A 25,307-nucleotide genomic window follows, 5' to 3' on the forward strand; every position below is an offset into this window, starting at 1 on the left:
AATTCTTACTTGATAACTTTTTTATTGTATAAAAGTTTACTATGTTAACGTTAAAAACTCCTTTTTAATTATACAAAAAGGGGGGAAATGTGGAACATTCCTTTACACTGTGTGAATATATGTTATTGTGATCGGGTTATTAAAGAAACCAACTGGGCAAGAGCTGGACAGGTAGAGGTCAGGTGGGACAGGCAGACAGAAAGAGAGTTTGAAGAAGAGGAGGAGTCTCGGGAGTTGGGAGGAGACACAGAGGAAGCAGGAGATGAACTTGCCGTACAGAGACAAGGAAAGATAAGAAATATGGTTTAAGTCATAAGAGCTGTGCCTGGCAAACTAAGCACCGCATGGGCGCTGGAAACCGAACCTAGGTCCTCTGCAAAGTGACAAAGTGTCCTTAACCACTGAGTCACCTCTCCTGCCTCCTCTAAGGAGCTTTTTGTCACTGCGCTTTACAACAGCAGAAGCAACGATATGACACACGGGCGCCCAGGAAGGACCCCGCGGAAACACATGAATGAAAACCAAACCAAAACAGACCAAACCCCTTTTTTAAAAAAACTATTTATTATGCATACAACGTTCTGCCTGCATATGTGCCTGCAGGCCGGAAGAGAGCGCCAGAGCTCATTATAGATGGTTGTGAGCCACCTTGTGGTTGCTGGGAACTGCACTTGGGTCCTCTGGAAGAGCAGACTGTGCTCTTAACCTCTGAACCATCTCTCCAGCCCAACAAAAACTTGGTTGTTGATGTTGCTGTTCTGATTCAGGTAAATATAATCCCATTGCTCCAGGCAGTGGTGGCACACACAGAATTCACCCTGAAATGGCTCAGAGAGCACTCACCTGACATTCTGGTGAGAAGACTGAGCATGTGCAAAGCACTGTAGAAGTTCAGAGTGAGCCACCCACAGCGCAGTAAGCTCATAATCTTTCTCTCTCTCTTTCTCTTTTTCAGCTTTTTCTTTTCTTTTTTTATTTGTTTGTTTGTTTATTTATTTATTTATTATGTATACAATATTCTGTCTGGCATGTATGCCTGCAGTCCAGAAGAGGGCACCAGACCTCATTACAGGTGGTTGTGAGTCACCATATGGTTGCTGGGAATTGAACTCAGGACCTTTGGAAGAGCAGGCAATGCTCTTAACCTCTGAGCCATCTCTCCAGCCCCTCTTTTTTCAGCTTTTCAAGACAGGCTTTCTCACAGAGATCTACCTGCCTCTGCCTCCTGAGTGTTGGAATTAAAGACATTTGATACCACCACCTTGTTACCTGTAATCTCGTGTGTGTGTGTGTGTGTGTGTGTGTGTGTGTGTGTGTGTGTGTATTCAGGAGTTCAAGGCCAGTCTTGCCTACGTAGTAAGTTCAAGATCGGCTTGAGTTACAGGAGATCCTGTCTCGTAGAGTAGAACTTTGGGCTAGTACAGAGAAGATGATGGGGTACCATGAACTGCCCGTGAGCCGTAGAGACTGCCTTTGAAGGGGTTAAAGTCTCCCCGTCTCACAGCTGAGTTTAGGTTTCAGTTCTCTGAGAAGTACAAAGCAGGGGTCTCTCCCACAAAGGGCCATTTATCCACAATGCCCTTGCATTCAGGGAAGAGACCTGAGCCAGCCTCACAATGGCTCAGGACAAATCCAGCAGCCCCTTCTGAGTCCAAACTTGCCCAGGCTTGTGCAAGTCTGCCCAAAAATGATTTAAGACTAAACCTCAGCCAATCAAAGTATACTAGTGTAACTGCTGCTTGAACCATTTTGAGATGACCTAACTGTCCCTAAAACTCCCCTTATCTATGCTTGATAGGAGCCTGCACACTCCTCTTGGGGTCGTCACCGTTTTGTACAGGTAAACGGCCCTGCGTTTGCTGGTATGATAAATGCTCTTGGCTCTTACACACTGTTTGAGTCTGGGGTCTCCTTCAGCGTTTCCGCGGACCCTTTTGCCCTCTGCTTGCCTTGGCCCATGCATGGCAAGAGCCCAGGAGACCTCCATACTCCTTGGCTTTACAACTCTGTCTTTTTCAGAATCCTTCCAAATCATGACTATTTTTTGGAGACAGCTTTGCTATGCAGCCCTGGCTGACGGAGTCTACTTGCTGTGTAGACCAGTCTGCCTTTGAAATAAAAAATAAAAATTTAGACAATTTTGTGTATGAGTTATTTTTTCCTGTCTGCATGTTTGTGTTCTGTGCTTACTGGTGCCACAGGGTTTAGAAGAGGTTGTCGGAGCCCCTGACACTGGAGTTGCCGATGACTGTGTGCTCGGGTCCTTCCTGAGAGCAGCAAGTGCTCTCGCCAGCTCAGCTAACCCTCCAGACCCCTGCTCGTTTGACAATCTCTTGTCTCTTTTTAAATCTACGGAACTAGAGTAAAGACCAATACCCAAAATTCTTTGGTCAAATTAAGTAAGATTTATCTTCCATTAGACAAGACTAGCTCCCTAGAGCGGGGTCTTAGAAAATGGTGTTGAACATAGGAAAAAATGGGGCTTATATAGTCCCCCCCCCAAATTGCAAAGCTAGGGGATTTTCAAGAGGTTTTGGTTATGTAGGAATATTTCAAAATGATTTGACCGAATACCTTATCAGGGTTGAAGTTAGGGTATAGGATGTGGAAAGTATCAGAGTCCAGAAAATGGGTCAAGGTGGGGTCAAATGCAAGTTTTACAGGAAACAGGAATGAACTTATTTTGACCTTGTAACAAAACGGCTTTTCATCTTGAGACTGGTCTTAAACCAGGCTGGTCCGTCCCTCTGTCTCCTGAGTGCTGGGATTACAGGCAAAGGCCACCACACCAGACCCCATCTTCTCTGCTCCAGAGACCATGCTGCTGAGGAAAAGGCCTGGCTACCCACTGGGAGAGCATGCCAGAGATGGGCTATACCTTCCTGACTGTCTGGAAGGGCAAGATTTCCTTCCGCCTTTGCCATCTCTCAGAGGGCATATGCTAGTTCACTAAGCAAATTGTTCATTCTCCTCCTCTGTGGGGAGATTTTCCCGGTCAGGAGGAGATCTTGAGTCACCAATGCCCCACCCACCACTATCCTTGTCTGCTTCCCACACAGACACGCTGGCTTCGTGTTAATCTCCGAAGCAGGAAACATGCTCTTGACTCAGGACCTGGCATTCCTGACTCCTTATATTATACTTCATCTTGCTTCCACCCAATGTTGCTTCCTCCTCAACTCGGCCTCGTCCTCAACTGCAGCTCTCCCCTGCTCTGCATTTGCTTCTAAGCACAAAGCACTGTCTTTATTGTTGGTGTTCTGAGTCACATGGGACCATTGCAGAAAGAGAGGCGCTGCTGGCTGTATAGATGCAGCTCAGCAGCGGGGTGGAACAGTCTCCGATGGACTGAATGGCAGATAGCTGCAAAAAATCATATTTATTGATTGTTATACAAAGTTTTTGCTGGTTTTTTTTTTTTTGTCATTGTTGTTCGTTTTTCGAGACAGGGTTTCTCTGTATTGCTTTGGCTGTCCTGGAACTCACTCTGTAGATGGGGCTGGCCCCGAACTCGCAGAGATTGCCTGCTTCTGCCTCCCGAGTGCTGGGATTAAAGGTGTGTGCTGCTAGGGCCCCAACCACAAAAGTTGTTTTTAAAGCAAGGTCCCTGATCTCGCCTGTGTGTTTTGTGAAGTGCAAACTTCGCACCTCTGCAGAGTTGGTCCTTATCGGGCGCTGTTTGCAGTACTCAGTAATGCAAGACGCTCCAGCTGTGCCGGACGGTCTTGTGACCTACATCATGCAAAGGCCGTCCGGCTCCCTCAGAAGGAGAGCTCTGTGGATGACAGAAAACAATTGCTGATCGGATGCAGAAAGTTTCCTTTGGGTTTCCATGAGCCTAAAATTAGTCCCAGCGCTTTGGGGCTGACACCAGATGCAAGAAGGGCTTTGCTACTTTTCTGCTACACTGTATGGCTGATTCACTTTCTCCAGCCCGAAAGAAATCTTGATTAGGAAGAACCAGGTTGTGTGTTCGCAGCACCCTTGGGACCTGCTGATGGGGAATTAATTTCCCTCTAGCCAGCTCTCAGCACGAAGGTGCCTCCAGCGAAGCAGTAGTCACTACTGAACATGGTCCAGAGCTCAGCTCTTCTCTTCCACCCCTCTCTGGGATGGCAGAGATCTGGGCCAGATGTAGCCAGGACTTAGTCCTGACTGAACCTCATCCTCTGCCTGCTGTGGATGTTCCATGTTATGGCACATGTATGGGAACACGGGACTGGAATATTGTTCTGTACTTGGGCCGAACTCATTAGACACCCCTCCTGTGTGGCTCGATGCCATGGACCGGCTCAGGAGAGCCACTCAGACCGTGGGAGAAGCAGGGTCTTAGTACACAGGAAGGCACAAGTTCGGCGAATGACAGACAGACACAACACACAAGAGAGTGGTTGGAATCTGTTGCGATTTTACTGAATTCATGTTTTCTTTATATAGTATTCAAACAAAGAACAAATCAGAAGGTCATGCATGTATCATTGGTTGACACAGTATGAAAGCTTCTTTTAGTCACATCAGCGATTTTTAAGAAAAGCATATTATCGGGAACAGGTGTTAGACATAAAGCATCCTTAGAAGAGGAAATCTTGTCCTTGGGAACGTAAACCTCAGACAAGTGGTTTCATCTTATCTAAGAACAGACAGTTTCTGTCTCATTATTGCTATCATGGCCCTTCCTCTTTCTAACCCTTTCTTCATCTCATCTAGTGACCAAATATACCTAATCAGTTCTCTGCACCTGCTGAAATATACTTTTCTGTACCTTCTTATGCAGCAGACACCATGGGGGTTGGGATCTAGGAAGTCTATCCATAAAGTTCAAAGTATAATATAACAGTCTTTGTCCATCAACATTAATCCATCTATTCCCTTGCTCATCATACACCCCGTGTATGACAAAGGTTCTGCTGTAGTCTTATACATTCCCACACTGTGCTTCCCTATCCCAGAGCTGTTCCTGAAGAGATAATCCTTGTCTTGCAGATATATAGAATATCATTATTAAAAGAGATTGTGCAAAGCCCATATCCTGCATAGCCAACTAATCGAGAAACCTGTCTATGCCTCAGCGGTGGCTAATACCGGGACGTCTGCCATTGACCTCCAGGGAGCCTTGTCCCATAGGACACGTAGCTCCCGTCCGGCATAAAGACGTAGGTCATGTCACACAGATGACACTGGAGTTGGTGTGGCAGCTCGAGAGACCCTGTACATTTCCTGTTGTATATTTACACACCAAATTATAGACCTGTATGCTTCTCTCAATAAACATGGGATCAACTCACAGCTCAGCTTTTTTTGTGTGTATGTATGGTCTTGTTGTTTTATTTTGTATTTATTTCTTTACTTTTTGGGTTTTGAGACAGACTCTCTCTTGGAACAGCCCTGTCTGGCCTGGAATTCACTATATAGAGCGGGCTGGCTTGGATTTGCTGAGATCCACCTGCTTCTGCCTCCCGAGTCTGTAGTGGTGTGAGCCATTATGCCTTGTTTCGTTTTTGCTTTTGTTTTAAGATTTTATTTATGGGGCTGGAGAGATGGCTTACTAGTTAAGAGCACTTGTTCTCGAAGAATACACCCATATTACTGCTCATAACTGGCCATAACTCCAATTCCAGGGGACATTCTCTTCTGACCTTTAAGGGCACCAAGTATGCCCGTGGTGCCCAGACAGACATGCAACAAAACATTGATACACATAAAATAAATGAATCTTTGCATCTTTTCGCTTGACATTGTTTCTTTTTCTTTTTACATTTTTTTTCTTTTTGCAATTATAATAAATTTAGGTCCTTGAAGTAACTGAGTTGAGAATAGTTAGCTAACTCTTCTGTGGGTTGGGCTCAGGACTGAATGAAGAGTTAGCGGAGCACTGCCGTGCATCAACTCCTCCATCCACCTCTGCTCTTGGCTGTGACGGTAACACGACCAGGTCCTGCCACCTTGACCCTGCTGGAATGACATCCTTCCTCACTTCAGGCGCTTTGGTTGGCGTGTTCTGTTACAGAAACAGGAAAAGCAACCAAGACGGTGTCAAAGGTAAAGTAAAGTGTCCCCTTGACACTTGGAGGAGAGCCCTGTCCCAGGATGCCTCACCCCACAAGACCTTAGATCCCTTGAAGCTGGAGCTACTGGTTGTGAAGAGATACAAGGGACTCAGACATTTAAGTCTCTGTCTTAAAATGGTTGGGCTTAGAATTTTTCTACTTTATTCAAATGGAAATATAACATGCATCACACAGAAATGGCAGGATAAATGTCTGAGACAGGATCTCATGGGTCTCAAGCAGCCCAGTCTGGCGCACGCAGCCACCAATGAGGCTGTGCCCTGCCTGTCGTCAGCCTCGACACTGGAGATCAGAATGCCCTGTGTGGACTCTATGCCACGCCATGGAGGTCCAGCCTCATCAATGCTGGTATCTGAGACTCTTTCAGCCTTTGAACTATTCAGCCTGACAGAAGACTGATGCGCCCTCTGATCCTAGCGTAACTCTGCAGGTAGCATTGGTGGCTGAGGCTTAGGGCAATATTGTGATCAATGGCCCTCCTAGATACCTTTGAAGCAGGCTCCCGGTAGAGTTGACTTGGGCTGAGCTCTGACAAGATGGAGCCTCGTGGTTGACTTTCCTTGGGCTTGGAGTTGTAGCTTTCTGTTGCAGCCTTGTCTGTTGGGAGGATTCAGCTGCCTCTTCTCAGGCATTAAAAACTGTAAAAGTCATTTTTACTCATTTCTGCATGGGAGTTTGGAGACCCTCCTCAGCCTTTTTTCAATTTTGTTCTATTATCCGACACTCTGACAGAGAAATGAAATGGGTGGCCAGGACCGTGGCTCCTGCTGAGGAGGCTGAGCCAAGTTGAGTATACTGAACCATGGTCTCTTGTAATTGATTTAGAAAAATGGCCAGGTTTTCATCAGCTAGCTGTGTAATCTCTTGGAGATTATCAAAATTAACAACTTTGGCCAAGACCATTGCCATACCTTGAAGAAGGTAACGGACCATGAGATCCCACCTCTGCTGCCTGTTCTGACCTGGGTGACAGTCCCCGTATGGTTCTGTAGCTGGAATGCCACATCACCCACAAGGACCATATTGTCCACTAGGTGGGTCTGGTCTGTGTTAGGTCTAGCTGCTGCCTGAACTCAGCTTTGCTTCTCAGGAGTGAGAGTGGAGACCTAGATGACATAGAGGTCATGCCAGGTCTAATTGTAGGCCTGGGACAGATAACAAAGCTCCTTGGTATAAACAGAAGGATTAGCAGAGAAGGAAACCAATAGTTTTTCCATTTGTGAGAGGTCCTGAAGAGAGAAGGGAGCATGTACTTAAACAATTCTATTGGCTCCAGTTACTGATATGGGATTTCCCTCTGTGTGCTGTGATTATCATTGGTTAATAAAGGAACTGCTTTGGGCCTATCGCAAAGCTATAGGGGAACAGAGCTAGGTGGGGAAAACTAAACTGAATGCTGGGAGAAAGAAGGCAGAGTCAGAGAGAAGCCATGTAGCCCCGCTGGAGCCAGATAGAATTTTACCCAGTAAGCCATTGCCATGTGGCGATACACAGATTAATAGAAATGGGTTAAATTAATATGCAAGAGTTAGTCAATAAGAAGCTAGAGCTAATGGGCCAAGCAGTGTTTTAATTAATATAGTTTCTGTGTGATTATTTCAGGGCTAAGTGGCTGGGAACCAATAAGTGGCCTTCATACTATAAGCTACCTCTTGGAGAGGGCAGAGGAGGGCAGGAGTTTGACCAGGTATGAGAAGAGACCAGGGGGGATTAGGAGGAGTTAGACCAGTGTGTAGAAGGAGACCAGTATGTAGGTTGTGGCATTGGAGGGAGGGGAAGACAAGAAGGTGAATAAGGAGGAAAATTTTGATTTTCAACCTTTGTCGGGGGGGGGGGATAGTGAGGGGAGGGGTGAATGAGGGAAAGAATGTGAGGAGAATGAGGAATGTTGGCTACTGAATGGAGGGGGTGGGCAGTCAGGGTTCAGAGGAGAGGGGAAGGGGCCAGTGTCTGTGGCAGCCTAGTCGAATTTTCAGATAAAAAGGTATCCTGGCAGTGGGGAGCCAAAGACTCTGTAAACCACAAACTCACTGTAAACCTAGCAGTTTAGAGCCCTGCTCCAAGAAAAGGTTTTCCCAATGCAAATGTAACAACTCTGCTCTGGCAGGGGAGGATTTTCAGGGGAAGTTGTTACAGCTCTACTCTGTGTTACAGCTGTGCTCTGTCTGTGTTACAGCTGTGCTCTGTCTGTGTTACAGCTGTGCTCTGTCTGTGTTACAGCTCTACTCTGTGTTACACCTGTACTCTGTCTGTGTTACAGCTGTGCTGTCTGTGTTACAGCTGTGCTCTGTCTGTATTACAGCTGTGCTCTGTCTGTGTTACAGCTGTGCTCTCTGTGTTACAGCTGTGCTCTGTCTGTGTTACAGCTGTGCTCTGTCTGTGTTACAGCTGTGCTCTGTCTGTGTTACAGCTGTGTTCTGTCTGTGTTACAGCCATGCTCTGTCTGTGTTACAGCTGTGCTGTCTGTGTTACAGCTGTGCTCTGTCTGTATTACAGTTGTGCTCTGTCTGTGTTACAGCTGTGCTCTCTGTGTTACAGCTGTGCTCTGTCTGTGTTACAGCTGTGTTCTGTCTGTGTTACAGCCATGCTCTGTCTGTGTTACAGCTGTGCTGTCTGTGTTACAGCTGTGCTCTGTCTGTATTACAGCTGTGCTCTGTCTGTGTTACAGCTGTGCTCTCTGTGTTACAGCTGTGCTCTGTCTGTGTTACAGCTGTGCTCTGTCTGTGTTACAGCTGTGCTCTCTGTGTTACAGCTGTGCTCTGTCTGTGTTACAGCTGTGCTCTGTCTGTGTTACAGCTGTGCTCTCTGTGTTACAGCTGTGCTCTGTCTGTGATACAGCTGTGCTCTGTCTGTGATACAGCTGTGCTCTGTCTGTGTTACAGCCGTGCTCTGTCTGTGTTACAGCTGTGTTGTCTGTGTTACAGCCGTACTCTGTCTGTGTTACAGCTGTGTTCTGTCTGTGTTACAGCTGTGCTCTGTCTGTGTTACAGCTGTGCTCTGTCTGTGTTACAGCTGTGCTCTGTCTGTGTTACAGCCGTGCTCTGTCTGTGTTACAGCCGTGCTCTGTCTGTGTTACAGCTGTGCTCTGTCTGTGTTACAGCCGTGCTCTGTCTGTGTTACAGCTGTGCTCTGTCTGTGTTACAGCCGTGCTCTGTCTGTGTTACAGCCGTGCTCTGTCTGTGTTACAGCTGTGTTCTGTCTGTGTTACAGCCGTGCTCTGTCTGTGTTACAGCTGTGCTCTGTCTGTGTTACAGCTGTGCTCTGTCTGTGTTACAGCCGTGCTCTGTCTGTGTTACAGCTGTGTTCTGTCTGTGTTACAGCTCTGTTGTCTGTGTTACAGCTGTGCTCTGTCTGTGTTACAGCTGTGCTCTGTCTGTGTTACAGCTCTGCTGTCTGTGATACAGCTGTGTTCTGTCTGTGTTACAGCTCTGTTGTCTGTGTTACAGCTGTGCTGTGTTACAGCTGTGCTCTGTCTGTGTTACAGCTGTGCTGTCTGTGTTACAACTGTGCTCTGTCTGTGTTACAGATATGCTCTGTCAGTGTTACAGCTGTGCTCTGTCTGTGTTATAGCTGTGCTGTCTGTGTTACAGCCATGCTCTGTCTGTGTTACAGCCCTGCTGTCTGTGTTACAGCCGTGCTCTGTCTGTGTTACAGCTGTGCTCTGTCTGTGTTACAGCTGTGCTGTCTGTGATACAGCTGTGCTCTGTCTGTGTTACAGCTGTGCTGTCTGTGTTATAGCTCTGCTGTCTGTGTTACAGCTGTGCTCTGTCTGTGTTACAGCTGTGCTCTGTCTGTGTTACAGCCCTGCTGTCTGTGTTACAGCTGTGCTCTGTCTGTGTTACAGCTGTGCTCTGTCTGTGTTACAGCTGTGCTGTCTGTGTTACAGCCATGCTCTGTCTGTGTTACAGCCCTGCTGTCTGTGTTACAGCCATGCTCTGTCTGTGTTACAGCTGTGCTCTGTCTGTGTTACAGCTGTGCTCTGTCTGTGATACAGCTGTGCTCTGTCTGTGTTACAGCTGTGCTGTCTGTGTTATAGCTCTGCTGTCTGTGTTACAGCTGTGCTCTGTCTGTGTTACAGCTGTGCTCTGTCTGTGTTACAGCCCTGCTGTCTGTGTTACAGCTGTGCTCTGTCTGTGTTACAGCTGTGCTCTGTCTGTGTTACAGCTGTGCTGTCTGTGTTACAGCTGTGCTCTGTCTGTGTTACAGCTGTGCTCTGTCTTTGTTACAGCTGTGTTCTGTCTGTGTTACATCTGTGCTCTGTCTGTGTTACAGCTGTGCTGTCTGTGTACAGCTCTGCTGTCTGTGTTACAGCTGTGCTCTGTCTGTGTTACAGCCGTGCTCTGTCTGTGTTACAGCTGTGTTCTGTCTGTGTTACAGCTCTGTTGTCTGTGTTACAGCTGTGCTCTGTCTGTGTTACAGCTGTGCTGTGTTACAGCTGTGCTCTGTCTGTATTACAGCTGTGCTGTCTGTGTTACAGCTGTGCTGTCTGTGTTACAGCTGTGCTCTGTCTGTGTTACAGCTGTGCTCTGTCTGTGTTACAGCTGTGCTCTGTCTGTGTTACAGCCGTGCTCTGTCTGTGTTACAGCTGTGTTCTGTCTGTGTTACAGCTCTGTTGTCTGTGTTACAGCTGTGCTCTGTCTGTGTTACAGCTGTGCTCTGTCTGTGTTACAGCTGTGCTCTGTCTGTGTTACAGCTGTGCTGTCTGTGTTACAGCCATGCTCTGTCTGTGTTACAGCCCTGCTGTCTGTGTTACAGCCGTGCTCTGTCTGTGTTACAGCTGTGCTCTGTCTGTGTTACAGCTGTGCTGTCTGTGATACAGCTGTGCTCTGTCTGTGTTACAGCTGTGCTGTCTGTGTTATAGCTCTGCTGTCTGTGTTACAGCTGTGCTCTGTCTGTGTTACAGCTGTGCTCTGTCTGTGTTACAGCCCTGCTGTCTGTGTTACAGCTGTGCTCTGTCTGTGTTACAGCTGTGCTCTGTCTGTGTTACAGCTGTGCTGTTTGTGTTACAGCCATGCTCTGTCTGTGTTACAGCCCTGCTGTCTGTGTTACAGCCATGCTCTGTCTGTGTTACAGCTGTGCTCTGTCTGTGTTACAGCTGTGCTCTGTCTGTGATACAGCTGTGCTCTGTCTGTGTTACAGCTGTGCTGTCTGTGTTATAGCTCTGCTGTCTGTGTTACAGCTGTGCTCTGTCTGTGTTACAGCTGTGCTCTGTCTGTGTTACAGCCGTGCTGTCTGTGTTACAGCTGTGCTCTGTCTGTGTTACAGCTGTGCTCTGTCTGTGTTACAGCTGTGCTGTCTGTGTTACAGCTGTGCTCTGTCTGTGTTACAGCTGTGCTCTGTCTTTGTTACAGCTGTGTTCTGTCTGTGTTACATCTGTGCTCTGTCTGTGTTACAGCTGTGCTGTCTGTGTACAGCTCTGCTGTCTGTGTTACAGCTGTGCTCTGTCTGTGTTACAGCCGTGCTCTGTCTGTGTTACAGCTGTGTTCTGTCTGTGTTACAGCTCTGTTGTCTGTGTTACAGCTGTGCTCTGTCTGTGTTACAGCTGTGCTGTGTTACAGCTGTGCTCTGTCTGTATTACAGCTGTGCTGTCTGTGTTACAGCTGTGCTGTCTGTGTTACAGCTGTGCTCTGTCTGTGTTACAGCTGTGCTCTGTCTGTGTTACAGCTGTGCTCTGTCTGTGTTACAGCCGTGCTCTGTCTGTGTTACAGCTGTGTTCTGTCTGTGTTACAGCTCTGTTGTCTGTGTTACAGCTGTGCTCTGTCTGTGTTACAGCTGTGCTCTGTCTGTGTTACAGCTCTGCTGTCTGTGATACAGCTGTGCTCTGTCTGTGTTACAGCTGTGCTCTGTCTGTGTTACAGCTCTGTTGTCTGTGTTACAGCTGTGCTCTGTCTGTGTTACAGCTGTGCTGTCTGTGTTACAACTGTGCTCTGTCTGTGTTACAGATATGCTCTGTCTGTGTTACAGCTGTGCTCTGTCTGTGTTACAGCTGTGCTGTCTGTGTTACAGCCGCGCTCTGTCTGTGTTACAGCCCTGCTGTCTGTGTTACAGCCGTGCTCTGTCTGTGTTACAGCTGTGCTCTGTCTGTGTTACAGCTGTGCTCTGTCTGTGATACAGCTGTGCTCTGTCTGTGTTACAGCTGTGCTGTCTGTGTTATAGCTCTGCTGTCTGTGTTACAGCTGTGCTCTGTCTGTGTTACAGCTGTGCTCTGTCTGTGTTACAGCCCTGCTGTCTGTGTTACAGCTGTGCTCTGTCTGTGTTACAGCTGTGCTCTGTCTCTGTTACATCTGTGCTCTGTCTGTGTTACAGCTGTGCTCTGTCTGTGTTACAGCTGTGCTGTCTGTGTTACAGCTGTGCTCTGTCTGTGTTACAGCTGTGCTCTTTCTGTGTTACAGCTGTGCTGTCTGTGTTACAGCTGTGCTCTGTCTGTGTTACAGCTGTGCTCTGTCTGTGTTACAGCTGTGCTCTGTCTGTGTTACAGCTGTGCTGTCTGTGTTACAGCCGTGCTCTGTCTGTGTTACAGCTGTGCTCTGTCTGTGTTACAGCTGTGCTCTGTCTGTGTTACAGCTGTGCTGTCTGTGTTACAGCCGTGCTCTGTCTGTGTTACAGCTGTGCTCTGTGTGTGTTACATCTGTGCTCTGTCTGTGTTACAGCTGTGCTCTGTCTGTGATACAGCTGTGCTCTCTCTGTGTTACAGCTGTGCTCTGTCTGTGATACAGCTGTGCTCTGTCTGTGTTACAGCTGTGCTCTCTGTGTTACAGCTGTACTCTGTCTGTGATACAGCTGTGCTCTATCTGTGTTACAACTGTGCTCTGTCTGTGTTACAACTGTGCTCTGTCTGTGTTACAGGTGTGCTCTGTCTGTGTTACAGCTCTGCTCTACTCCATCTCCATTTAAAGTTGTTACAGCTGGGCTCTGCTTCAGGGAACATGTCATACTGTACATCAAACCTCACTTAAGAGATTTATTGGGAAGGAAAACCCTGGAGGGAGGTAGCTGCCCCTAGGGTGAGAAGCAGTAGCAAACTGAACAGAGTTCAGAATTTCATAGGGTTTCTTGTGGGGGATGATGTAGGATTCCCCTCTGTATGCTATAAATACATTTTATTACCATTGGTTAGTAAAGAAGCTGCTTTGGCCTACAGCAGGGCAGAATATAGCAAGGTGGGATATCCAAACAGATAGCAGAGGAAAAAAGGTAGAGTCAGAGAGACACCATGTGCTGTCAAAGGAGAAAGATGCCAGAACCTTACCAGTAAGCCACAGCCTCATGGCAATACATAGATTAATAGAAATGGGTTAATTTAAGATGAAAGAGCTAGCTAGAAATTCATCTGAGCCGTTGGTTAAACAGTGTTGTAATTAATATAGTTTCTGTGTGATTATTCAGGTCTGGGCAGTCTGGAAACAAAAAAGCAATCTCCAATTACAGGGCGACTATGGGGTGGGAGAGATTTCGAAGGTGGCTTGGGATTAATGAGTTTTTGTGGCCTGATTCTGGGGCAAACACAAGGATTGGTGGCCTACCAGTAAGGTTCCGGCAGCATTTTTCTGCTTCAGCAGCTACATAGCATCTCTTTGACTCTCACTACTTTCTCTATACATCTGTGTTCAGATTTCCTGCCTGACTTTACTCTGCTAAGCCATTGGCCAAAACAGCTTTATTAATTAGCCAATAAAAGTAACACATATACAGAAGGACATCCCACATCACTTCCCCTTTTTAATCTAAATAAAAAGGAGGGTTTTAACTTTAACATAACAAAATTGCATATGCAAAACAGTTATCAAGCAAGAATTATAGCTACAATATTTAGTCCATTTACATTTAGCAAATTAAGCAAATATTCTATCATCTATCCTATGTTTGTGAGTCTAAAATTTTTTATCTAATTTACCCTTTATCATAACTAAGGAAAACTATAACCTTCAAACACCCCAGAAGGATATAATATTATCTAAGTAAATAGGAAGTGCATTGTAAGCAACTTCCCAAGTTCTAGAATTGATAGAGACATCTTGCTGCCTGAACAGTCACCCAAAGTTCTGTAATGTTGGGGTATCCATCTTTAGCCTAGAGGCCCATATTATCTAGCAGACCTTTCCATGGAACAGGAAATTTGATGATATATTCTGATTTGTAATAACAAAGTTTATCAGTTTCTGTCTTCTGTATCCTGCAGAATTCCTGGCAGCTTCTTCTGTGAAGCAGGAACCCTGAAGGACCATCTGTCTTTTGGAAAGTTCAGAAGTCATTTTTTTGTGGGTCCTGCATGTCCAGTTCATACAGCTTACCATAAAGCAGTCCAGGCAAGAGCAGTTCCTTGCCCAAATGACTAGCCTTGTCACATTGAAGGCAAATTCAATAAAGAGTTTTTTCAATGCCTGTCATCCTCTTTGAAGTAATTGGTGCTGCTAGAAGCAGACATGTCTCACCATTGAGAAAAGTCTAGGTTCTTAAAACATTTTAAATGCCATATTCTGTATGTCTTTGAAGTGTTGAAGATTATCTATCTAACTGAAGTATATCTCTGTATATCTAGAAAACCTAACTAACATGACTAAAAGTTTAATTATTATAGATGACTATTAATCTGTATTGCTTAATTATACATTACATTTTTAAATGAGCTGCACAAATACAATACCTTAAACAAGAACAGAAATACATACACACAGTGTAACAAAATTGACCTTAAATTTTTGTCAGTAGACCAAGATCCATACCAATGCAAAGTATTCATCTCTATATCATATCCCCCTTGTTTATTTATTTTGTTTTAGAAATTGACTGTGACCATTAATCACTTACAATCAATCCCTTTTAAGTGAAAGTAAGATTTATAAACAATCATTTTGGGAATTTGGGTGCTGTTCTCTCCAAACTGCTTCGTCCTGTTTTTTGGGCAAAGTATTTTTAGGGTTCATGGAGGCCTTTTGGGTGATCTCGTTTCATTAAACCACATTAGCCTGGAAGGAATCTATAGCTTCTCATCTTCTGTGGAAACAAAATCAGAATCTCTTTTCCAAAGTAACATATTCTTAGAATCAAATTTTGAAGTCAAAATACATTTAAAATACAATGTTGGTTTAGCTTAGCAGCCCCCAGAAACAAATGTCTCTCTGTAGTCAAAAAATCCAAAAACACAATAATATACATAATCCAGACTCTATGTGTATTTTCCATCTTTGCGTGGCTTATCTTTTGACTCAAACTTTTTAATACTTATTTTATTATCTTTACTCCTTTAATCTCTGACTGTCTGTACTCTTGTCTATACTCTTTTTCCTCTCTCCCCCAAGCCTACGTGCAATTTTTAAACACACTGTGACCCATTCAGAGGTTTATTTTTTGTCTAAATCTGTCTTTATTGAATATCTGTAATCATTTTTTGATTACAGGAACACCCTTTTTTAAAAAAAAATGCTAGGTGGCGGTGGCTAGGACCAACTCTTGCCTGTTGGCTCCACCCCGTCTAATGTGGTGGAGGTTTGTCCCCTGCCTCTGTGAGCCACGCTCACTGCCCCAGCTCCAGGGATGCAGCGGGTCTATGTTGCCATTCAGCAACTAATAGCACGCTGCTCACGAACCCCATTTATGTGCAGGATCTCCCAAAAGACCCGGAACCATTCCTGCTACCAGCACAAACCAGAAAGCCTTCTCTTAAAGAAGCCGTGCAAGTTTTGCTGCTAATGCCGAGTCAGGAAGCCTTCTCTTAAATGATCCACACCTCTGCTTGTGGCTAGCAAACAGGGCCTATCTGAAAAAATGCAGCTACCAAGAAGCTGCTCTTGGCTCCTGTTTTTGTGGGTCTCAATGCCCTCATTTTTTTCTTAAGCTGTTTGTTTGTTTGTTTGTTTGTTTTTAGGTCTTATGTGGATTCATGCCCTAGATGGTGGGTGCTATTTGTAAGCTGAGATTGCTCATTCATTTCCTGGCAGCCCAGACCCAAATAATCACACAGAAACTATATTAATTACAACACTGTTTGGCCGATGACTTGGGCATATTTCTAGCTAGCTCTTACATCTTAAATTAAACAATTTTTATTAGTCTGTGTATTGTCATGAGGTTTGGCCTACCAGTAAGGTTCCAGCGGCATCTTCCTCCTTCGTCAGCTACATGGCATCTCTTTGACTTTGCCTACTCACTCTATGTATCTGTGTTCACATTTCCCTTCTGGCTTTTCTCTGCTAAGCCATTGGCTGAAACAGCTTTATTAATTAGACAATAAAAGTACAGAAGGACATCCCACATCAAAGGAATGGTGACAAAAGCCATAATTTGACCCTGAAGTCAGAGCCAGCTCTGCCCCTGACCAACTAAACTAACCAATCCCTGAGCAGGAAAACTAATCAATCCCTGAGCAGAAAATCTTCTCCCTGGAAAAACTCTACTCCTAAGAAGCCCTATATAAGCCCCTCTGCCTGTTCAATTGTTGGCTGTCCTTCTCCACCCTGGTAGAGGCAGCCACTCTCCTGGACTCTTCCTTCCCAAATAAATCTCTTTCTTAAAAGAATGTTGAGTGAAGATGGTCTTTCCCTGGTGTGGAGAAGAACCTTTGCTGAGATGGTACCTTAGGGAGGCTGAGCAGAAGAAGGTCAGCTTGTCACCAGAGCCAGAGGAAATTACTGCATCTCTGCAGGGGTTTCCCCTTTAGCAGAATGGAACAGAAGAAGCAACATCTTGGACCAGAAGAAGACGCAGATCTCTGCTGGGAAGCCTCCTTAAGGGAGCTGGGGCAGAGCTCAGATGTAATGGATCTCCCTTGGAGAGGAGCAGGATGGCTACATCCTGTAGGGAGACTGGCCCCGGCCACACCCAACTTCAGTACAGCCTGGCTTCCCAACAAGTTAGGCACCTTTCCCTCCAGAGCTATAACAGAGGGCCTGATGTTCTCAGTGACCAGAAGAGGGATCCAATCCCTGGATGCCCCAGAGTTGGAATTACAGACTCTGTGAGCCAATGTATGGCTGCTGGGATCTTTTGGAAGAGCCAAATCAACCTGTAAGCTCCACCTGCCCAAGGACCAGGTAACTTCCTGGAATGCTGGGAGTTGTGACTCTTGGACAATAACAAACCACATGGGAAATATGGTGGCCTGTATTGTCTTGTTCTTAAAAAACCCTACAACACATGACAATGCCATTGGCTGGGATTCCAGGGAATAAACCTGTCTAGATTCCATCTTGGTCAGTATTTAATTAAAGCTTGCTTCAAATTTGGCTCCAAATTGTGGAACTGGTTTTTCTCTCTGGAATCTCAGTATTAATGCTTTTACAAGAATAACGGTGCTTGCTGGGCTGTGGTGGTGCCTGCCTTGAATCCCAGCACTTGGTTGGCTGAGGCAGTTGGATATCTGTGAGTTCGAGGCCAGCATGGTCTACAGAGCTAGTTCCAGGACAGCCAGGACTGTTACACAGTGTGAGTTTGAGGCCAACCTGGTCTATAGAATGAGTTTCAGGACAGGCTCCAAAGCTACAGAGAAATCCTGTCTCGAAAAACAGGAAGGAAGGAAGGAAGGAAGGAAGGAAAGAAAGAAAGAAAGAAAGAAAGAAAGAAAGAAAGAGAAAGAGAGAGAGAGAAAGAAAAAAAAAGAAAGAAAGAAAAAGAAAGAGAGAGAGAGAAAGAAAAGAAAGAAAGAAAGAAAGAAAGAAAGGAAGAAAGAAAGAAAGAAAGAAAGAAAGAAAGAAAGAAAGAGAATAACAGCGCTCTTAACTGCTGGGCCATTTCTTCAGCCCCAAGGGCAGCAGGCTTTCATTTCTTAATGCACATTACCCTGCTGTGTCTCTTACTCTTTGAGTAACAGCTCACACATCCCATGTATAACAAAGGCAAAAAACACAAACACCTTGTTTTAAAAAGAAGAGAACAGTAGTAGCGACCAAACACAGGACAGTGATGGCATTTTAAATCGATTTTCCCTAAAGCATATGTTCCTCTGCCTGTACATTCTGCCCAGGCACGTGCTACAGCAGTCTTGAGCTGAGAACTAGGAAAAGGCCTAGGGGTAATTCAACCCCCACGGATGGCTTCCACGCTGAAACAGTGTGAGGCACAGCCTGAACCGCGCACAGTAGTTCAGAGGCACCAGGAGCTCAGCCTGGTCCCCACACCTGTGCAAGGCAGAGGACTCAGCCAGCAGGGCCCTCCTCAGAGAGTAGGGGTGCATAAACATGACCAACCGCTTCTAGGTATGGCCAAGGGGAAGGTTTGTGTGGTAGATATGAACAAGAGAACAGGTAGATGCATCTGAAGGAGAGAAAAGAATAGATTGAACATGGCCAGTAGACTGAACTTGGCTATGAGAGGAGAACGAGAGGGAGAAAGGAAGACAGAGAGAGTGAGGACAAAAGAAAGAGAGAGAGAGAGAGCCAAGAGAGGAAGACAAAAGAGTACATATGTCCAAAACTGCAGGGTTGCATAGGAAGGGAAAGCCCATTGGCTGTAGGTTAGGGCAAGGGTGGGGCGAGAAGAGCTGAGAAGAGTCAGGATGCCAGCAGGGACTCGGTAACAGCCATTTGTGTAGCTGAGAGCCTGGAGGCCAGCATGTGCTTTGGTGTGCTAACAGGAACCACGGATGGTCTTTTGTCTGAGTTGCTTTTGGACCTGAGAGGTGAGAAGAGAGAGACTGCCTAGTCAGACCGATGCTGGAGGAAGAGAGTGCCTGCCCACTGTGCGCTGTGTTTGCCTGCGGTGACAGTCGGACTGCTGCAGGGATGAGACAGCAGGTACCAGCGTTTGAAGGGGATATCAACACGCAGGGCTTCTTGTGCATGCATGTGGACGCATGTTCCTGCGTGTGTGCAGCAAATGTGAGCATGTGTAGCCAAAGACAAGCTTGATTGTCCTTCCCCTTCACCCGTCACCTTTTGTCGAGACAGGATCTCTCACTGTCTGGGACCCACTGTTAAACCTGAGGATTCGAAGGAGAAAAAAACCCTAATCCATGAGATCAAATCACGGCTGTTATAGTAAAGCAAGCTGTATTTGGGGGTGTACCTGGGGCTGGCCAGTCGGCTAAGTCAGGATTTCAGAGAGCAGCCCCTGGTGTTTTCTTGAAGTTCCTTACATTTGGTCGGGGGCCTCACCCCAGCCCCTGGCACCCATCTTTGGAAGGCTGGGTGGAAAACTCCATTCCAAGCTCCCTCCCCTGGGAGTTGCCTCAATCCAAACTCTACCTCCAAGAAAGCCCACCAAAGGGTGATCCCACCCCCAGGGAGGGTCAAGACCACTCCCACAGGCTATTTAAACTGTCCCCCCCCCCCAGAGAATAAACACGTGGTCTCCCCTCTTCCTCTCTCCCCCCACCCCGTCCCCCATCCCCATGTTTTCCTGGGACCACGCGAGAGTGCAGGCATCCAATTAAACCTGAAAATCTTTTAATTAGGTTTGATTTGGTCTGATTGGGATTATTTGCGTTGGCGGAAAGGCTTGTTGGTAAGAAAATACATTTGGAGGTCCCGCCGGGGGGGGGGGGGGGCTGTTTTTCCCATGGGCCCAGGGACACGTGTTGGGAAAGGCCCTTCTCACACGTGCTCTCCGCCAAGTTAAGGTCAGCTTTGTCTTGGGAGTTCCCCTGTTCAGTATGTGCCACTAGGGCCTGAGACCCATTTGCAGTTACTTTTGTCAAATTTCGAGCTTTCCTGTGGGAGTCACGATTGTGCTGGATGCCTGATTCAAGTGGCGAGTCAGGCCTCGCTGAGGTGAGACAGAGTGGACAGAGACATCTGCCACTCATTTCTCATGACGCCCCTCCCCCCCACCCAGTTTCTGACTCAAGAGCCCTGTCCCGGTGAACGCACTGTGACAGAATTGAGTCCCAAGATTTGGCATAAACTTCTAAATGGGCTCTTGTGATTCAAAGCCAGCTCCTCTATCGCCCCTGGGCTGCCTTTTACAAAATCTTTATAAATTGGGACTGTCCAATACAATCTGTCCTGATCGGCTGATTTCACTATTCACTAAGATCTGACCTCAATATGACCTTGACAATGGGACGTGATGGCCACCAGAGAGAAATCTTGAATTTTCCATCCTCTGGGACCTCGAAAACTTTTGTCACTGTGGCGATAAATGGATAGAACTCTCATACGTCCATGGCTTCTGGGCACTGCGCTCTTGCCCCTTCCTCAGTAGCCAGTGTCTTACAGCCAGTTGTGATTGCCAGATTCCTGACCATCTGGGAATTGGGACCCTGAAAGTTCCGCCATGACCATGCTGCCAGAGACACTGGCCGCTCTCCCACTTACTCAAACCATAAATACCTAACCCCCTCCTGTGGAACAACATTCTCCACATTCCTCCCTTCCCCACTCCCTCCCCAGCCAAACCAGAGGTTCAAGGCCAACTTCTCCTTACCCACCATCCTCCCCTCCCCTTCCTCCTACCGCCTCTCCCTACCCCCCTCATGCCACAACTCACCTCTTGGACCCCTTCTACACACTGGCCTAACCTCTCCCAATCCTCCCCTGTCTCCTCTCATACCAGATCTCACCAAACCTGCCCTTCTCTGCCCTCTCCAAGAGGTGACGGGAGCTGATGGCATTATTACAATCCATGTTTCTGTCTCTCTTCCGGACCTCTCTCAGACAGAAAAGCGGTTGGGTTCGTTTTCTGCTAATCCTGTTTATATTAAGGAGTTTCACTCTCTGTCCCAGGCCTACATTCTAACCTGGAATGATTTCTATGTCATCCAGGCCTCTACCCTCTCTCCTGAAGAGTGAGGCAGAATTCAGGCAGCAGCTGAACAGACAGTACGCAGACCAGGCCCCCCTAGTAGACAGTATGGTCCCCGTGGGGGAAGTGGCCGTGCCAGCCACAGAACCATACTGGGACTACCAACCAGGCCAAAGCGGCAGACAGAGGTGGGGCGTCATGGTCCGCTGCCTCCTTCAGGGTATGGAGATGGTCTTGGCAAAAGCAGTTAACTTGGACAAACTTCGAGAGATCACACAGCTAGCTGACAAAAACCTGGCCATTTTTTAAAACCGATAACAAGAGACCATGGTTCAATATACTAGACTGGATGCAGCCTCCCCAGTGGGAACCACGGTCCTGGCTGCCCATTTCATTTCTAGTCAACACCAGATATTAGAAAAAAGTTTAAAAAGGAGGGTCCCCAAACCCCCATACAGGATTGGTGAAAATGGCCTTTAAAGTTTTTAATGCCTGAGAAGAAACAGCTGAGTCTTCCCAACAGATGAGGCTTCAATAGCTGGTGATGCTCCAAGCCCAAGCCTTAGCAGTTGCCCTGAGGCCACCGGGACCCCCAGAAGGGGGACAAGGGAAGTCGACCACGAGGCTCCATCCCGGTGGAGCTCAGCCTAAGTCAACCTAGCTGGGAGCCTGCTACAAATGTGGTCTAAATGGTCATTTGGCACAATATTGCCCTGGGCCTCCGAGGCCATGCCCTATCTACCAGCAGCCTGGACACTGGAAATCACAATGGTCCGGTGCGGGCTCATCCTCTATACCACGCCACGGAGGTCCAGTCTCACCAACATCGGCAAGTGACACGATGCCAGCCTTGAACTACTCGGTCTGGTGGAGGATTGGCACGGCCTAGACTTGGTAACTCCCACAGCCCTCTCCAAGCCTAGGGCAATGCTGCAGGTAGCAGGTAAGTCCATTACTTTTCTTTTGGGAGCTACCTACTCTGTTTTAACATCTCACTTGGGCCCTACGTTTCCCTCACCAGTTTCAGTCATGGGGGTAGATGGGACCCGTTCCTTCCCACTTGAAACTCTGCCACTGCCCTGCATTCTTGCCGGGTGATTATTTTCTCATTCATTCCCAAACTTTTCCGTTACAACCAAGCCTCTGGACCAGGCAGCCAGAGAGACCCCCATGGGGCCTCTCACCTGCCTGGCCATCGCCCGCCACCGCCCGCCACCGCCCGCCATCGCCTGCCATCGTCACTTCTTTCTCTCTACTGTGAGATGCCCTTCTAAGAGCCCCTGCTCTCACTCTTCCAGACCCCATGAGACCTTACCACCTTTACATAGATGAGGGGTCAGGAGTGGCCACTGGAGTTCTAACCCAACAGGTTGGGTCTTCGAATCAGACTGTCACCTTTTTATCCAAACAGTTGGACCTCAGCGTTTATGGATGGCAGCCATGCTTAAGAGCTCTGGCAGCAGCAGCTGAACTCGCCCTGTCCAGGTCAGTCACGGTATATTCCACCCGCCACCTCTCAGATCATCTGAGACACTCCTCTCTCTCTCTCTCTCTCTCTCTCTCTCTTCCTCTCTCTCTCTCTCTCTCTCTCTCTCTCTCTCTCTCTCCTCCATGAGTCCAGGTTTTTCACTTGCAGTTTCTAGAAAACCCCAAACTACTTTGGCCTCCAGTCCTGCCCTAAACCTCCCCCCCCCCCCGCAACTCCTATTTCCTCCTCCCCTTCTGGTATCTCCTCTCACTCTTGCCCAGAGGCTGTAGAAGTCTTAAGCTCACCTTGGCAGGTCTTCTAGACCGGCAACTTACAGATCCCCAACTCACCCTGTTAGTTGATGAAAGTTCCCTTATAGACAAATCAGGAAACCGCCAGGCAGCGTCTGCAGTGGTCACTTCCACTAACACAGTCGAAGCGACCCGCCTGCCAATGGGAACCTCCTCACAAAAGGCCAAATTAATTGCCTTGACTAGGGCACTCCAAATAGCTGAGGGCCAACGGGCTAATATCTGTACTGACTCTAAATATGCCTTCTTAATAGCCCATACCCATTCTGCACTCTGGGAGGAAACAGGCTTCCTCACTACCAAGGGCACTCCCATAGTTAACGGACCTCTTATAATAAGCCTACCTCAGCTCCCTGCAGAAGTAGCCATCATTCACTATCGGGGACACCAGTCCTCCAAGGACCCAGTGACCAAGGCTGACTCGGTAGCCCAGGGGCTGGTCTCCAGCTCCTTGGATTCCACAGAACATATTTTGTTCTTGACTCCCTCCTATCAGCCCTGTTACCAGGGCTCATAGAGAGGGACGAGCTCATAAAAAAGGGGACACAAAAACAAAGGGTGGATGGTTTTACCTAAATAGCCGTCTCACCCTTCCTCAAGACCAGGCATTGTTGATCATTTCAGACATCCACCAGACCTTACACAAAGGCCCCAAAGCTTTGTTCCGCTTCTTGGAGCCTCTCTTTGACCCCACCCATCTCTGAGATCATATTTCACAGGTTCACTTCTCCTGACAGACATGTGCCCAGGCCAATCCACAGGGGGATCTCCATATATGTCAATCTCTGTATCCACTTCGTGGACACCAACCGAGCCAAGATTGGCAGGTTGATTTCACCCATATACCTACTCATAAAAAAACTCTGTTATCTCCTAACACTTGTGGACACTTTTACAGGATGGATAGAAGCATTTCCGGCCTCAAGGGAAACAGCAGATGTGGTGGCTCAGGTACTCCTGGACCACATCATTCCTTGGCTTAGTGTCCCAAGGACCATCCAGATGGACAGTGGGCCAGCCTTCACTTCCAGGGTCATGGAGCTCGTGTCAGAAGCTCTCAACATCTCCTGGAAATTCCACATCCCCTGTGGACCACAATCCTTGGGAAAGGTGGAGAGGGCCAATGGGCTCATCAAACAATATCTAACCAAGCTCTCCATTGAACTCAGGCTATCTTGGCCCTCCCTTCTCCCCATTGTCCTTACTTGCCCACCCCACGTTCCTGTATGGGCCTGAGCCCTTTTGAGCTGCTTTATGGCAGGCCCTTTCTCCTTAACCATCACCTCCCAGTCCAAACTCCTCCACTGGTGGGGCACCTACCCTACCACTCCCTTCTGAGGTCCCTTCTCCGTTCACACGCTGACCGTTGTCTCCCTGCCCCCACACCAGTGGACCCTAGTGCCCCTGAACTTGCCCCGCTCTCCCAAGGGGACAGAGTATTCCTCAAACAGCTAACTCCTAGGTCTCTTGAAACTCAATGGACAGGACCGCACACGGTAATCCTCACCACCCTGTTGGCTGCCAAACTCCTGGGACATCCATGCTGGTACTACCTCTCCAGGCTCAAGCGGGCACCTACTCAGGACACTTGGTCTGTCCAGCAGTTAGGACCTAACACCCTCCGGTTCTCCAAGATGCCACAATAAAGGGCCTATCAGCTCCTCATCCTGGCACACTCATCGTTGTTGGTACAAACAAGATGGGTAATAACTTTTTTTTTCTCCTAGCCACCTGCCTTCTTATCTCCCTCAAGGAACAGATGCCTGGTGTCTCCAGGTGGCAGTAAACAGGAAGCCTCTCCAGCCACACCTCTCGCTGAGCATGAGCTCACCAACTCCCAGCTCCCCCCTCCCCCATGTTGCCTCCATGCCGGCAGGAAGCAGCCAGATTTGAGCTGCTTATCCAAAGAGAGTCTGAAATGTTTGGTCGGAAGCATCACCTCAGCTCCCCGCACCCCTTTATACAAAGAGTCTGGCGTATTTGGTCGGGGGCCTCACCCCAGCCCCTGGCACCCATCTTTGGAAGGCTGTGTAGAAAACTCCATTCCAAGCTGCCTCCCCTGGGAGTTGCCTCAGTCCAAACTCCACCTCCAAGAAAGCCCACCAAAGGGTGACCCCTCCCCAGGAGGGTCAAGACCACTCCCACAGGCTACTTAAACTGTCCCCCAGAGAATAAACACGTGATCTCTCCTCTTCCTCTCCTGTGGTCATGTTGGCTCCCCCCTACCTCACCCCCGTGTTTTCCTGGGACTACCAGAGAGCACAGGCGTCCAATTAAACCTGGATATCTTTTAATTCGGTTTGATTTGGTCTGATTGGAATTATTTGCATTGGCAGAGAGGCTTGTTGGTAAGGAAACACCTAACACGTCCTAAGGGAAGGACAGGCTGTTCAGAGAGGCCAGAGCGTCAGCTGTTACAGTGGTCAGAGAAGTCAGAGTGGCCAGGGAAGATGCAAGAGTAAGGATATACATCTCACGAATGGGGTGCAAGAGTTTGTGTCAGATCTAAGAAACAGGATCTTGTTTTTAATTACAAATAGAAACCTTACCTGGCAAGGGCTTAACACACGACAAACAAGAGCTTATTCTTTATTTGTTTAGGATTTAACACAGGACAGATGGGAACTTCTCAATGACAAATAGAAACCTTAACTTGCAAGGGCTTACCACAGGACAAATTGGAACTTGTTCTTAACTGTCTTAGCTGAAAACAGAACCCTTAACCTGCAAGGTCTATTTTTCCTGGTTTGGTTTTTCATTAACTTCTCAGGTATATCGTTCCCA

The 25,307-nt window shown here is 47.4% G+C and overlaps 1 long non-coding RNA gene across 1 annotated transcript; it reads right to left on the reverse strand.

Moving 5' to 3' along the window:
* Positions 1 to 4,388: 4,388 nt before the first annotated feature.
* Positions 4,389 to 23,471, reverse strand: LOC148120742 (uncharacterized). The gene is made up of 3 exons (XR_015738707.1): positions 23,096 to 23,471; positions 6,556 to 6,706; positions 4,389 to 5,998 (listed from the first exon to the last, which is right to left on the reverse strand). It is a non-coding gene; the product is annotated as an uncharacterized LOC148120742 (long non-coding RNA).
* Positions 23,472 to 25,307: the final 1,836 nt, after the last annotated feature.

The sequence above is a fragment of the Myodes glareolus genome, chromosome 9, assembly GCF_982192425.1.
Source record: "Myodes glareolus chromosome 9, mMyoGla1.1, whole genome shotgun sequence".
Lineage (NCBI taxonomy): Eukaryota > Metazoa > Chordata > Mammalia > Rodentia > Cricetidae > Myodes > Myodes glareolus.